The sequence below is a fragment of the Danio rerio genome, chromosome 6, assembly GCF_052040795.2.
Source record: "Danio rerio strain M-AB ecotype USA chromosome 6, GRCz13ab, whole genome shotgun sequence".
Taxonomy (NCBI): domain Eukaryota; kingdom Metazoa; phylum Chordata; class Actinopteri; order Cypriniformes; family Danionidae; genus Danio; species Danio rerio.
In genome coordinates, this window is record NC_141026.1 from 45,298,895 (window position 1) to 45,313,824 (window position 14,930).

General features: G+C 37.0%; 1 protein-coding gene across 46 annotated transcripts in view; it reads right to left on the reverse strand.

Annotated features, from left to right (window-relative positions):
- lrrn1 (leucine rich repeat neuronal 1) overlaps positions 1–14,930 on the reverse strand; it is a 126,438-nt gene that overhangs the window by 64,435 nt on the left and 47,073 nt on the right. The gene's annotated exons all lie outside the window — the stretch shown is intronic.

The window sequence follows — 14,930 nt, forward strand, 5'->3', positions numbered from 1 at the left end:
TTCCTTTTTGCAGTATCTCTCAAGCTCTATCAGGTTGGATGGGAAGTGATGGTGTACAGCCATTTTCAGATCTCTCCAGAGATGTTCAATAGGATTTAGTTCTGGGCTCTCAAGGACATTCACCAAGTTGTTGGGAAGCCACTCTATTGATATTTCTGCGGTGTGCTTTGGGTCATTGTCCTGCTGGAAGATGAACTGTCTCCCCAGTCTGAGGTCTTGAACACTCCGAGAGTCCTTCAGATGTCTTTTGGCAAATTCTAGGCGGGGAATGGCTTCCGTCTGGCCACTCTACCATACAGTCCTGATTGGTGGATTGCTGCACAGATGGTTGTCCTTCTGTAAGGTTCTCCTCTCTCCACAGAAGAATGCTGGAGCTCAGACAGAGTGACCATCGGGGAACTGTGAATACTTATGTTCATGTGATTTTCAGGTTTTTTGTATTTTTAATAAATTTGAAAAAAAAAAAACTTTTTCAAATTGTCATTATGGGGTATTTTGTGTAGAATTGAGGAAGTAAATTAATTTAATCCATAATTTAATCCAGGGGGGAAAGTGAAGCCCTATGAATATTTTCCAGATGCACCGTATATACACCTGGACCATTACAACAGATTCAATTTCAATTGACTAGAACTTCTTTGTTAAGCTGCTTTGACACAATCTACATTGTAAAAGCGCTATAAAAATAAAGATGAATTGGATTTAATTGTTTTGATTTCAACTTCACAAGAAATAGGTCAAAATTTGTTTAATAATAATAGTTTTAAAATAATAGTTTAATAATAACTAATAATATTAGTTATTAAATAAAGTAAAATAGTCTTGTTTCGCTTTAAAAGGTAAATATTAGGGCTAGAAACAAGACAAAAGTTCTAAGTGAAAGAACTTGTTTGTTGCATAAATCATCGCATACTGGTCAATGCTTGACAATTTTACTGCGGATCTGGGGCAGGGTGGCGGTGTTTTGTAGGTTGTAAGTTGCTAGGCGACCATCAACCTTTTTCTCAGAACCAACAAAACATTGCTGTCTCTCTGATACAAAATTTATTTATAGAAAAAATTGCCCTGCAGTGTTTGGGTGTTCTGTGCTCGTTATCGGTCACTTCTTGTCATGTTACTCGGGGAAGGTCATGCCATGTTGGCCAATCAGAAAGGAGAAAACATTGCACAAGCTGACGTCATGAGGTGAAAACTCCAGTTGTAGTGTCCACACACTACATCTGGAGTTACAGAAAATGTTCACCCTGGCCAGAGTTTTTAGAAAGTATCAGTTTCAGTCATCCAGGGCTTAATTTGCACCTCTTAATTCTGATCCAGCACCTCATTTCACCAATCTCCCTCCTCAACTGCCCTCCTACCCTGTCCGCTGTTCACTTTCGTTCGCAAGACCCCACCGCCATTCAATGCCTCGCCATCTATAAATAATATTTAGAAAAATTTGTGGCAATAATAATAATAAAATTGTCCTGAAAATGCCTTGTGTCTCTACTTTCAATAGATATTTCAGAAATGTCTCATTCAATCTGCAATCAAATACCAGTGATTCTATTGTATGCTCAAACATTTCTCATTTAATTATACAGGAAACAAAGCATATTTTGGTTTGGTTTTCAATAAAATGAGCTATAAAAGAGAATTCTTTAAGAGAAAAAAAGGGATCTGATGTAACAAAATAATAATATTGTAAATATTATGTATTATGTAAATATTATGTAAATATTATGGATGTCTTCATAGTTGGGTAAACTTAGAGCACAGTGAATGTTAGAGTACTACAAATATATTTTAATAATCATATTTGTTGAAATAATAAAAGAAAACTCCACAATGGTTTTAACAAGACTTTCAGAAAAAGCAAATAAATTGTGTAATAACAATAATAATAATTAACAATTCCTTACAATTGTATAGCACTTTTCTGGACACTCAAATCGCTTTACATTTTTTGGGGGGGAATCTCCACCAGTGTGCAGCATCCACCTAGATGATGCGAAGGCAGCCATATTGCGCCAGACCGCACACCACACACCAGCTGATTGGTGGAGAGGAGACAGAGTTATGAAGCCAGTTATCATATAGGGATGGTTAGGAAGCCATGATAGAGAGGCCAGTGGGCAAATTTGACCAGAATGCCAAGGTTAAACCCCTACTTTTTTAACGATGGACATCCAGAGAGTCAGGACCTTGGTTTAACATCTCATCCAAAAGACGGCGCTCACTGAGCAGTATAGAGTCCCCTTTACTATACTGGGGTGTTAGGACCCACACAGACTGCAGGATGAGCAGCCACTGGTGGCTTCACTAACACCATTTCCAGCACTACTACCAACAGTAGCTTTCCCATATGGTCTCCCATCCAGGTACTGACCAGGCACAGCCCTGCTTAGCTTCAGAGGGCGACCATGTGAGAATTGCAGAGAGCTAACTACTGCAGACTGATAATGACAGACAGAAGAGAGAACAACTTCATATTTACTGTCCTGCTCCATAGACACTGCATTAGAAATGCCCCACACAAGCAGTAATTTGTTTTTTGATGCAAAGATGATATATTATACTATACGAACATGAACACATATAAATCAAAATGTTAAAAGCTTTCAACGATTTAAGATTATGATGACCGTTAAATGTGTCATAACAGTCTTGTGAAAAGGGCCCATAGTGAGCAGATTTATTAGTTATTTTTTCTTCAAAATAAAAAAACATCATAATTGATTAGCCTTGATTATGCTATTGTTTAATAATAATGCTATTTTTTTAAATAAAAGTTAAACATGACATAAATAATAAGTCACAAGTAAGAGGATTCCTATAAGTTAGAAAATGGACATCTACCTTTCATCATTTATTGCATCGATTTTTTTCAGCAATATTACATTATCAACTGCAGTTAAATCACACCCATGCTGATAGTCATTGCAGGTATGTGCATTCTATTGCAGATCTGTAAACAATGTTAAAATTGATTTGATTTTTAGAAATAAAAATGGCCTGCTGATTTGAATGTTTCTCCGCCATGAAAATATTTCCAGAAGCAGCTAAAGCATCAAGTCTGTCGCCAAGCAACAGACAGAAGTGATAGCCTGCAAATGTTTAATAAACACTCATATTTAAAGGTGTTTTTTAATACTTGATGTAGGTTTGGATGCCCCGGCTTGTAAGAAGACTAATGTAAGTATGTCTGACTGAACAGAAAGGTCATTTAAATTAGCAGTAAATGAGATTTGGTCTCAGGCCATTAAATTTGTGACAGGAAAGCACGGTTTAATTCCCAGTCAACTAAAAAAATAGATTTCCATGAGCAATTTTAAGCACCGAATAACTGTTTTCTCACAACACGTCTAACCTAATTGAGGAGACAGAAGAAGAGGCAGAAATATTGCAGTCACTGCAAAACAATCTTTTAAGAAGGAATCAGATTTAGCACAGATGTAATACATGTTAAGATCTATCAACGGCTCCTGTGACATGCTGTCCACTACAACTTTCATCCATCATGCTGCAACCATAAGGTCAACTTTTGTGAACTGGATTGCGGTGTGTACTGTTGTGCTCCAATCAAAAGGTTCTGGCTATGTTCAGGACACGGTTTAAGGCATAGTTTTCCAATATTGCTGCATTTTATGTAAATGAAAGGATAGAAAGTGGCTAATTGATGAAACAAATGATGGAAAGATAGAACTACAGTGTAGAGAGGAAAAACGAAAAGTACAAGGATGGATAGGTAGACCAACATTGATGATGGGAGTAAAAGATGAACAAATGGTGATGGACTAAAGTTATTAAGAGGTAGATGCTTGGATGAATAGAGTAACCGATAGATGCATGGATGGATGCCTGGATGGATAGAGTAATTGATAAAGGGATGGATGGATGGATGGATGGATGGATGCATAGATGGATAAATAGATGGATGCATACATGATTGCATGGATGCATGCATGGATAGATAGATGGGTGGATGAATGGATGGATGGGTGTATGGATGCTTGGATGGATGGGTGTATAGACGCATGGATGGATGGATGCGTAGGATAGGTGTATGGATGCGTGGATGGATGGATAGTTGTATGGATGCTGGGATGGATGGATGGGTGTACGGATGTGTGGATGGATGGGTGTATGGGTGCGTGGATGGATGGATGGATGAATGGATGGATGTGTGAATTGATGGATAGATGGATGGGTGTATGGATGCGTGGATGACTGGATGGATGGATGGATGAATAGAGTAATTGATGGATGGGTGTATAGATGGATAGAGTAATTGATAAATGAGTGTATAGATGGATAGCGTTATAGATGGATGCGTGGATGGATAGAGAAATTGATGGATAATTGTATGGATGGGTGTATGGATGGATAAAGTAATTGATGGATGAGTGGATGGATGGATAGATGGGTGTATAAGGGCGTGGATGGATAGATAGAATAATTGATAAATGGGTGTATGGTTGTGTGAATGGATGGATAGAGTAATTGATGGGTGGATGGATGGATGGATGGATGGATGGATGGATGGATGGATGGATAGATTGATGGATGGATGGATGGATAGGTGGGTGTGTGGACGGTCGGATGGATGCATAGATGGCGTAATTGATTAATGGGTGTGTGGATGGATGCATGGATGGACGGACGGATAGAGTAATTAATAAATGGATGTATGGATGATTGGATGGATGGATGGATGATTGGATGGATGGATGGATCGATGGAGCAACTGATAAAATAGAACAAAAGGAGAATGGATGGATGGATATGTGGATGGAGGGTTGATGGACTGAAGGATAGATATATAGAGCATATGGTCGATAGAACAATAGATGGAGCAACTGATGTAATAATAGAACAAAGAAAGAATCCATGGATGAATGGATGTAAAGTATGAATGGGTGGATGGTCTTGTACATAAAATCATGGAAAGAAATTATATTATTATTATTATTATAGATACATAAAAATATATATACACATTCTACACACATATAACTTCTGGAGAAACAGTAGTATGGTGGCACGCTGTTATGTAGTACATTGTGTTTATCTGAATAAATACGCCCTTAAAGAACAGATTAGTCAACTTTACAGCACAATAGCTTTAAAATAACTGAGATATAACTGTGTGTGGTAATTGAACGCATCTCACTGATCCTGTCAACAGAGCTCAACTTGCGTCATTTCATCACTTTAAGAGTTAAATGGAATATTGAGGTCCACAGAGGCAGAGAGGGTGGAAGGTGTTTGTTAAGAAGCTGTCAGAGGGATTGTGGGGCTGATGATGACAAAGCAGGTGGAGGAGAAACTCCAGACAGCAGCTGACAGGACTCTGCCTGTGATGAAGAACTCACCTGCAGTCCCTCCTCCTCCACCTCCTGCTATCTGTGCCATGATCCCTCATCACTCGCCTACTTAATGTCACAGCCACAGCATGTACTGTGCACACGAGCTCTTTTCATGATGAATGTGTAGCTTCCATGTGTTTGCCATGCATGAAGCCTGTGTGAACGTTGAGAGTGTGTGTGCTTATCATCATGTGGTGCAAAAATCATCTATTGCCTTGTCATTGGAGGCTAGATTGATTCCACTGTCCGTGCCACTGACTAAAATGGGGGTCTTGATCATGCATCACTGTTACAGTCAGACTATTCTGGGTGTGATTCTGAGGCCCAGGCTCACATACGTCTGAATCAGGCCTCTAATGGTCAACATTTATATCAGATGACAGCATGGAGGGTTAAGGGTGTCAGAGAAGATTAAATTTTTTTATGAGCTCAATGCATAGCATGCTGGGAAAGCAAGTTGGGGTTCTGAGTAGTCTTGCACCTAAGATCAGTGTTGTTATTGTTAACTAAAGACCCTGACACTCCAAGCTGATGCCAAAGAACAAGGGTTGCCCTGCATCGCCTGAGTCTGCATTAAAAAGTCACACTTCATCTAGTATGGTCAAAGAGACCCAACCCAGGCTCATCATTGATATGTACCCCTGCATACATTTCTTGACAGCATGAAATACGTCCCAGGAGCTACATTTTTTTTGCATGTTTTGTTTTCACGAATGCACCAGAGGTCGCTCTGTATGCTTTTTGAGATCTCAAATTTCTCTCGTGAGTGCCATTTGTGCCTGCTCTCCACTAGAGGCCGCTGTCGACTGACTGATCTACCCACCCACCCTTTTCTCTAAACTCAACCGATAGTGTTTTCAAAAGCACACTGACCCACCCACCCACTTCCCTAAACCCAACTGACAGTGTTTTCAAAAGCAATCCAGATAAAGAAATGTCCTTGTGACCGCCTGCTTTTTACCACGTTTTCAAATCTTACCACGTTCTCACCCTGTTTTTTACTGTTTATTAAAATTTTTGCCTTTTGTTTCGGTTTTACTTGCTTCTTTTCTGGAACCGTTCTTCGCCAGACTCAAACCCTTACGTCGCAGCCACTGGACAAACTAGTAACAGCCGAAAAGGCATCCACCCGGAGGTAAGCGGTCAATTCATGCGAGCACAGGGAGAAAATGCAAACTCCACACAGAAATGCCAACTGACCCAGCCGGGACTCAAACCAGCAACCTTCTTGCTGTGAAGTGACAGTGCTAACCACAAGAGCTGCACGATTAATCAAAAAAAGATTGTGATTTCGATTCGATCCCCTAGACCAGGGGTGTCAAACTCAATTCCTGGAGGGCCGAAGCCCTGCACAGTTTAGTTCCAACCCTGCTCCAACACACTTACCTGTAGGTTTCAAACAAGCCTGAAGGACTCAATTAGTTTGATCAGGTGTGTTTAATTAGGGTTGGAACTAAACTGTGCAGAGCTGCGGCCCTTTTGGAACTGAGTTTGACACCTGTGCCCTAGACGATCTTCATCCAGTATTTCTACAATTCTGTCAATCATACTTTCAAGTTCAGGAGAGAAGCAGAGGCGGCCGCACGAGTCTTCACATTGTTTTACATACGCTGCTCAGCAACGTGGACACCTCCAAATAGTGTTGAAAGAGTCACATACTGTATTTATAAGGTATAATTCACCCCAAAAATGTCCTTTCTGTCTTCATGTAATAATGTATTTATGACCGCAATATCACACGTCACATGAGCTGACAGTCAGCTGTCACCACAGAGAGAATAGGGCAGGCGCGCGCCTGTGAATGAAGTCTTTCTTAGAGATCAGAACCTCCATAGGCTTACTATAGAGAGGTAATAAAGTTGTTAATAACATTCAGTTTGTGGCACAGAGTGATCGTTTGGGAGCCCCGCGGGAAGTATGAACCACACTTAGCAGTGAAAAGGAAACCGAAAGTGCACACACAATTTAAATAATCATATCGCATTTTAGAGTTATGATCACGACAAGCATTTGATATGTTTTTTCATTCATAGCGAACACAAAGTGTTGTACATGAAAATAAATGTTTAACAGTATAACTAGTCTAGCCTATATAATGTTGAATATAAGGCAAGAAGGAATCTGATAATGACAAATGTCTGATTTTACCAGTAGAAAAAAAAAATTGTCTAATAATGTTGTCATTGATAGATTGTAAGCAAATGTCTTAAACAGTAATTCAAAATCAGAATTATGAATAGTTGTATTCTGATGCCATCCACTTTACTGTACATTAATGACCAGGACATATTTAAAGTCTGTTCAAGTCTATCCAAGTCTATACAAAATTTAGCACTTTAACTAACAGTAGACCTACACATAGCCTATTGCAGTTTTACCATATGTTTTAGAATTACAATAATAATAGCCTACTATTAACCTTTACGTCTATAGAATCATGAGAAAATCATGATCTTAATTTTGAGCAAAAAAAAAACATGATTCTTATTTTAGCCAAAATCATGCAGCGGAACTAACCACTGAGCCACCGTGTCGCCCTGATAACTAAGATCATAATTATAATTAAGTGTTCACGTTATTCCTGAGTATTACTAGCCAAATGCAATGATGATCCTTCAGCAACAATAATGTATGTCACGCACATAAACGTGACGGGAAGATATTAGCAATCATTAACACAGCACCACTGACCGAATGCAGCCTGTCCTCTTTTTAAAACCCGTATCGGTATAATGAATAGGATGTCCACACCGAGGCTACTAAATCTTGCCACGTTAGTAACGGCTAATTATCTTTTAACGAGGATAGCATTCGGGCGATGCGTACTGAAGGTTGATAGATCAGCATGTTCAATCTGCAATTCTCCATATCTTTGGATTCCCTGTGGCCCAAATGATAAGTATGGATACTGTGTGTATGAATAAAACATGTATATATGTAAAGCATGCATTGGTAATGAGCGCATAAGTTGCTTGTTATGGACAATATGCCTGAGGCTAGTGCCAAAATTCATGAAGATTGCCTAAAAATTGAAGGAATGGTTTTACCTGAGTCTGTTCTATGATTAGCATCTTCATACAAGCGTGCTATGATTAGCATGACCTTCAACAATAGCGGGTATGCACATCTAAAGCATGCCAATCTGCCATGAAAGGTTTTTTTTCCTCTGTCAATATCAGGTTCTGCTGTCAATGCTTTGAAATTAAAATGCACTTTTCTGTTTCAAACGGCACCAAAGACGTATCAAATGGGAAAACAACGTGGATCTGGTGTGATGTTACACAGGGAATAAAATATGAAATGTTGCCATTCATCAGAGGTATGGTAATGATGAACATGTTTTTGTGCATTAATGACTATAGACATAGCTCAATGATACGACCACCCGCTGTGAAAGAATACGATTAAATCTTATGAACGCTAAACAACTGAACATATGTGGTATCTGAACATGAATTTATAAACAAGACATGGGGAATAATAAAAACTAGGTTTTTCAGAAAAGTCTATGCTTAAGTCGTCTATTTTAAGATCAAACCTAAAAAACTAAAACATTCTCCTGACAACAGAACAGCCCAAACATTTATCAGATTTATAAATTCTCAGTCATGGTTTAAGAAAATAATCTCAATCCTACCACATTTATATTGTCTTATATTGTCGAGGGTTTTTCTGCCCTCGAGTCCGAGCCCAAGTCATTTGATTTTGAGTATCTGCTGATAAAGAAACTCGATCCGATACTTCGATAATACATAAAAAATAAATAAAGAAGAGCGAAGAAACAGATCCAGGATGTTCCTCATTTTTTGTTTAATTCACCTTATTTTAACATTCAACCACTCAGAGCACTTCTTTGAGGCAGCTTGCACAATCAAGTAATAAGTACCATAAATTCTATACTTTTGGACGTCAGTACAACAGTAAATAAAAAAAAAGCAAAAAGCACCTCAAATACAAATACCTGGCAGGCAATCCTAAGTTTACATATCTCACAGTTTGCTATGGCAATGTTAACGTCATCAACTTTATAATACCTCCAGACCTCAGACATACTCGCACTTTTCGCTTCATGTTGCTTCCGTGTTCTACGTACTTTGCCAGCATTTAACCAATAGCGTCTCTGCCGCAAAGTGATGTCATGCCGTACGTGTTGCTGTTTCAGTGTGAAGTCAAGAAAGAGGTTTAACTGTGCCCCCATATATATACTGTACATATATACTCGAGTCCTGATTGGGAGGTAAAGTAAGATTCCGACAGAGTTTGAAATTGCGTGATCGGGCCTGATTTCCGATCACGTGATTGGATGTGGACATCCCTTTTTAAATTTTTAGATTTATGAGTAGTTTAAGGTTTGAAAAAACTAATTTCTCATACACCTAAATTAGGGCTGCTTGAGTATGATAAAAAAATAACATAACATAATATAACATAACCATGATTATTTTGGTCAATATTGTATCATAATTATTTAAATTAATTATGAATGCACCATATGGCCAAATATAGTGTATATACATTTAAGTGATATTTTTAAAGAAGAATGAGTAACTTAAAGCAAAGTAAAAGATAAAAATATGAAATAATTTAATACACTTTAGTAAACCAAGGCGGTTGCTGCAAAATCACATTACGTGATTTTCCTAATATCCCAATACAATCTCACTCCAATTTGTAACGCTTTGATTTAGTGGCTAATTCGTAAGAATTCATACGGTTTCATTCGTACAATTTAGTACGATTTGCATATCCTCCAATGACGATTGGGTTTACTTTATTTTAAGTTTAACTGTTTTAAATTACAGTAAAAAAGACCTGGCAACAAACTGCCAGTATTGTTCCTGTTATTTTACAGACTTAATTCTTTCTATATCATTTCTTAAACAATATCTTGTCTCAAACTACTAAAATGCCAAAAAAAGTCACTTAGTTAATCTGCAGTGTTGAAATTTCAACATCAAAAGTTGACAGAGCTGAGATAAAACTCCCATAATGCAATTCACAACCATAAATGAAAAAGATAAAAAGAAAACTCCTCGTGAACCACAAAATATTAAATTAATGGTTATTTTTACAGTGTTTATAGATATTAGTACTTTATTTTCCCCAAAAATCTGATCTATTATATTTAGAACAATCATTTGACATTTTAAATCCTTACTCTTTGCCACTTGACTTCAGAATATATTTTACTCCTTTGTCATGATTAAGTTTTTAACATTTGTAAAGTTACCTATGATCCCCAAGTAATATGCTGCATCCAAAAATTCTCTCTAACACAAACCTCAAACTTTGCAAATGTCAAAAATTCTGCAATGAGACTCAAAGAAACTCCTACATACAGTTTGTGCAAGGCCTAGATATATCATTCATGTTGTTTATCAGCAGTTCAGCCCCAAATATAAGAAAACAGAAAACAGAAAAGTCTATTTTCTGTGGTCTGTTGAGCAGCATCTCTAGAAAGTATGCACAGAATCATTTCGAAAGCATAGACGTTGAACTAATGAGATTAAAAGGCAGAAGATTCTCAATCGACAAGAGACGCCTGAATGAAATAAGACATAGATTAGCCATCATTGTCTGATTACAGTATCTGCCAATGACCTTCTGAATGCAGTGCGAAAGTCAATTTATAATCCCTGTTTGACAGAGTTGAGATGAAGAGGATTTTGGGATGAAAGAAATGCACTCTGAGGCTGCTTGTGCACATGCAGGGCTCCAGATCCCGCTTTATCACACAGACAACAGAAATATACCCTACTGATGTGCACACACACACAGATACATTATATAGTATAAGCTTATACACGTGTATATATAGGGCTGTATGAGTATATATATTTATACCTATATATATATATATATATATATATATATATATATATATATATATATATATATATATATATATATATATATGTATATGTATACTCATACAGCCCTATATATACACGTAAATAAGCTTATACTATATAATGTTTGTGTGTGTGTGTCTATATATCACTTTAAACAATTAAAAATGTCAATAAAACTCACTTTTTCAAACTTTCCAAGGGTAAAAGCTGTTGAAAGAAAAATCAATGTCCCATAATTGCAATTTGAACGCATAAATAAAAAATAAAATAAAACATTAATAACAAAATACAGAATACAAAATACAGATATTTTTATTAGTGTTTTATTTTATTTAGTTTAGAAATTGAAGTCATTTTATAGCAAACAACTATGTAGCCAGAGTAACGTATGACTGCATTTCGTCTGTAAAACGAACGCTACAGGGCAGTGTGACAATCGCCAAGACAAAAACAGAAGCCAAAAAATTAAATAAACAAGTAAATAACAGGGTTGCTAGCAAAATATCTAAACTTTCTTTTCCACAGTGGGAAAAATAAAAATTTTTGAATGACAGAAAAAAAAAAATTATTTCTGGGTTGAACTGTTCCTGCATAAATATATATGTTTATAAACAGAACTGCATCCAATCTTTCACTCACACAAATGCACATCTGCACACAAGCATATAGGCAAAACAGCACAAACGCAGACAGCTTCTGATAGCAGAGGACAGATCTGTGCTTATCAGTGCGTGTGCTTTTCAGGTTGAGGTAAGAATTAGGATTTGGCCATGCATTGTAAGGAGCAGCTCCTGTATACAGTACATGCGTAAGAAGCTTACAGGGTTAAGACTTCAGAACTTGTTGCCATGCAGCGCAGAAGGAGGCTGCTTGGAGGCTGCTCAGCATTTAGATTCACAGATACAGCGTTTTTTGTGAGGGGGAAACTATTAAAATGTATATTTATTTACTTTCTAAACTTAACTTGAATCTTTCTCACTGATAAATAAGCACCATATGTTTGCGTCTGGAGCTCCTGCGGTGACGGACAGAGGCTCAGACAGGATATGACACACGCACAGGCAACCATTGAGCCTGAGCTGAATTGTGGGTAGATGAAACACAGGTGGTGGCACTGCGTGTGTGAGTGTGTGTGTGTGTGTACGTGCACACAAAGGTTAAGTAGAGCTGCAGGCTAAAGTGCTAAAGACCTGACAACAGACACACTGAACTGCGTCAGTGCTCACTGAATCGTTACAGTGTTGCTCTGTTTTGGGCTGGTAAATAGAAAATAAAAGCTGTCATCCTGCCATTCGGATGCAGGCTAGACGCTCTGATCAGCATTACAAGCCGCCAAGAATTTGGCAATTTGCCTGAAAATAGCGGAATATACTAGGGTTATTAGGCTTGTGGATTATTTGATATTAGATGCATTGCTATGATATAAGCGTACAGTATATGGGTCAATGATGTAACAGAATTTGTGTCCAGGGGCTATGTGACAGAAATGTGTAACTTCACTCCTATGTGTTTGTAACCATGGCAACATATTCAAATCTTTAGTCAAGAATGGTAGGAATGCTGCTAGTAGTTTGCATACCATTCAGTAGTGATGACTCCTAATGGTTTAATTGCATTATTTTTGACAATCAAATTGGAAGATTTCAATATCAATTTCTAGATGTTTTACAATTTATTTTAAGTTAAAAACAAGAAAACAAAATGTTGTGATTTAAAATCTGTAAAATTTGTAAGTAACATTAACTTTTTGCTAAAATCATTGCTGCAATCAAAAACGAGTAATGTGTATGAGTCAGCATTGCATGATATTAAATGAGAACTGCAGAGTCCAGCATTTTTAATAAGGTCCTCATTTCACTCAGCTCTTCTAATGGCTGTTAGCCAAAGACGTCTGTGGGTGGCATTAAAAGCAGTGTGGTGCACAGTAAAAGTTAAGTTTTCTATTTTTGGACTTTCAATTTTGGCATGCTACCACACAACCCAACATGTTTGTTATTGCAGCCAGTCTTTTTTTGCAACCGCTATGTGTGGATGAACCTGTGTGACGTCACCTGTGACATAGGTTGGTAATTCCCTTATACTGTTGGTGGGAAAGTGAACTGTTGGTGGAAAAGAGAACTGTTGGTGGGAAAGTGAGATGTTGGTGCGAAAGTGAACAGTTGGTGGTAAAGTGAACTGTAAGCAGGAAAGTAAAACGAGCATCTAAACAATGACCTATTTTTTTTTTTTCAGATAATTTTCAAAATTGTTTATCTCATGTGAATCTCATTTCAACACAATATTGATTTCTCCGTAGTTCAGATGTGCGATTGGCACTTAGGATCAATATTGAGTAAAAACGTCCAGAGCTTATCATCGTTATTGACAAAAATTTTAACATGATTCGATGTGATATTGTTTATCAGTGCAGCCCTAAATCAAGATAGTTTTTCTTGATACTTTTCTTACATATACAAAAGAACATGCTTTTAGGGCACAGTATATGTAGGTAACACAACAGAAATAAAGTCAAATACAGTCATTTTTACAATCACCTGAGAAATCTGCTACTGTATATGACAAAACTTTTTTTCTTCAGTTTTAATAAACAAAATGTCTGTGTAGATTAACCTGACTTGTAGTTTTAAAGAACAAAGATAAAGAACATTGAAATTAATCTGGGGTCGCCACAGCGGAATGAATCGCTAAATTATCCAGCATATGTTTTATGCAGCGGATGCCCTACCAGCTGCAACCCGTCTCTGGGAAACACCCATACACACTCAATTACACTCATACACTACAGACAATTTAGTTTACCCAATTCACCTGTCTTTGGACTGTGAAAAATCTTAAACTATATAAAAAAAAGCAGTGAGAAGTAAATAAATGTAAACAAAAAAAATCTGTTTATTGAACATCAAATTATTAAAACACCAAGAAAGAATTGTAAGATATATAGAATTTATGATGTTTCTAAAAAACAGAGAGAAAGAATAAAATGTGTGCTTGCTTACATTATTCAATGAGCAAGGATAAAGTATTCCACCTTTTAACTTTATAGTTACACCATTTGACATTTGAGCTTTAAAATGAAAATGGGAGTAAAACCTTCACTAAAAAAACTTTTGAAACGCTACTCTATATTAGGCATCCCTATTATAGTGTAACTACATAGGTATGTTTAAATATTGAGTAATATTAAGCAACTACATGTTCTTATAATATGGGTAGGGATAGGATAATGGTTAGTAGCATGCAAGTATAATTTATTGTTATTACTACAGAACAAACAAACACACATTACAAAACCTTTTTAGTACGTAAACTTATATAAAGCGCTTATGTTTTATCACTGGAAAACTTCTTTATGTAATGGACCTACAGTACATATAGCTCACAAACTACAACAAATCACGTGTTTGGCTATTACAAATGTCGAATGATTTGGAACATTTTAGCTAAATATAAATGTGTGCTTTAGAAGTAAAGACGTTCTTAGACTGATCAAGCATAGATGTTCTCAGATCTGTCCAAATCCCCCAAATCTAGATTTAGAGATCCAAGTCACTTCTTTGCCCCGTCAGCAGCAGCAGATATTAGTCACTGAATAATTCAGGACGGGACATGCCCCAAGTAATTTGTTTGAACCAAATCTCCTAGAAATGTCATGCAAAGAGAGTGAAGTAAAGAATCCAGAAGAATTATCTTTTAAGGGATAAGTTTAGTTTTTTTACACAACCAGAAAAAA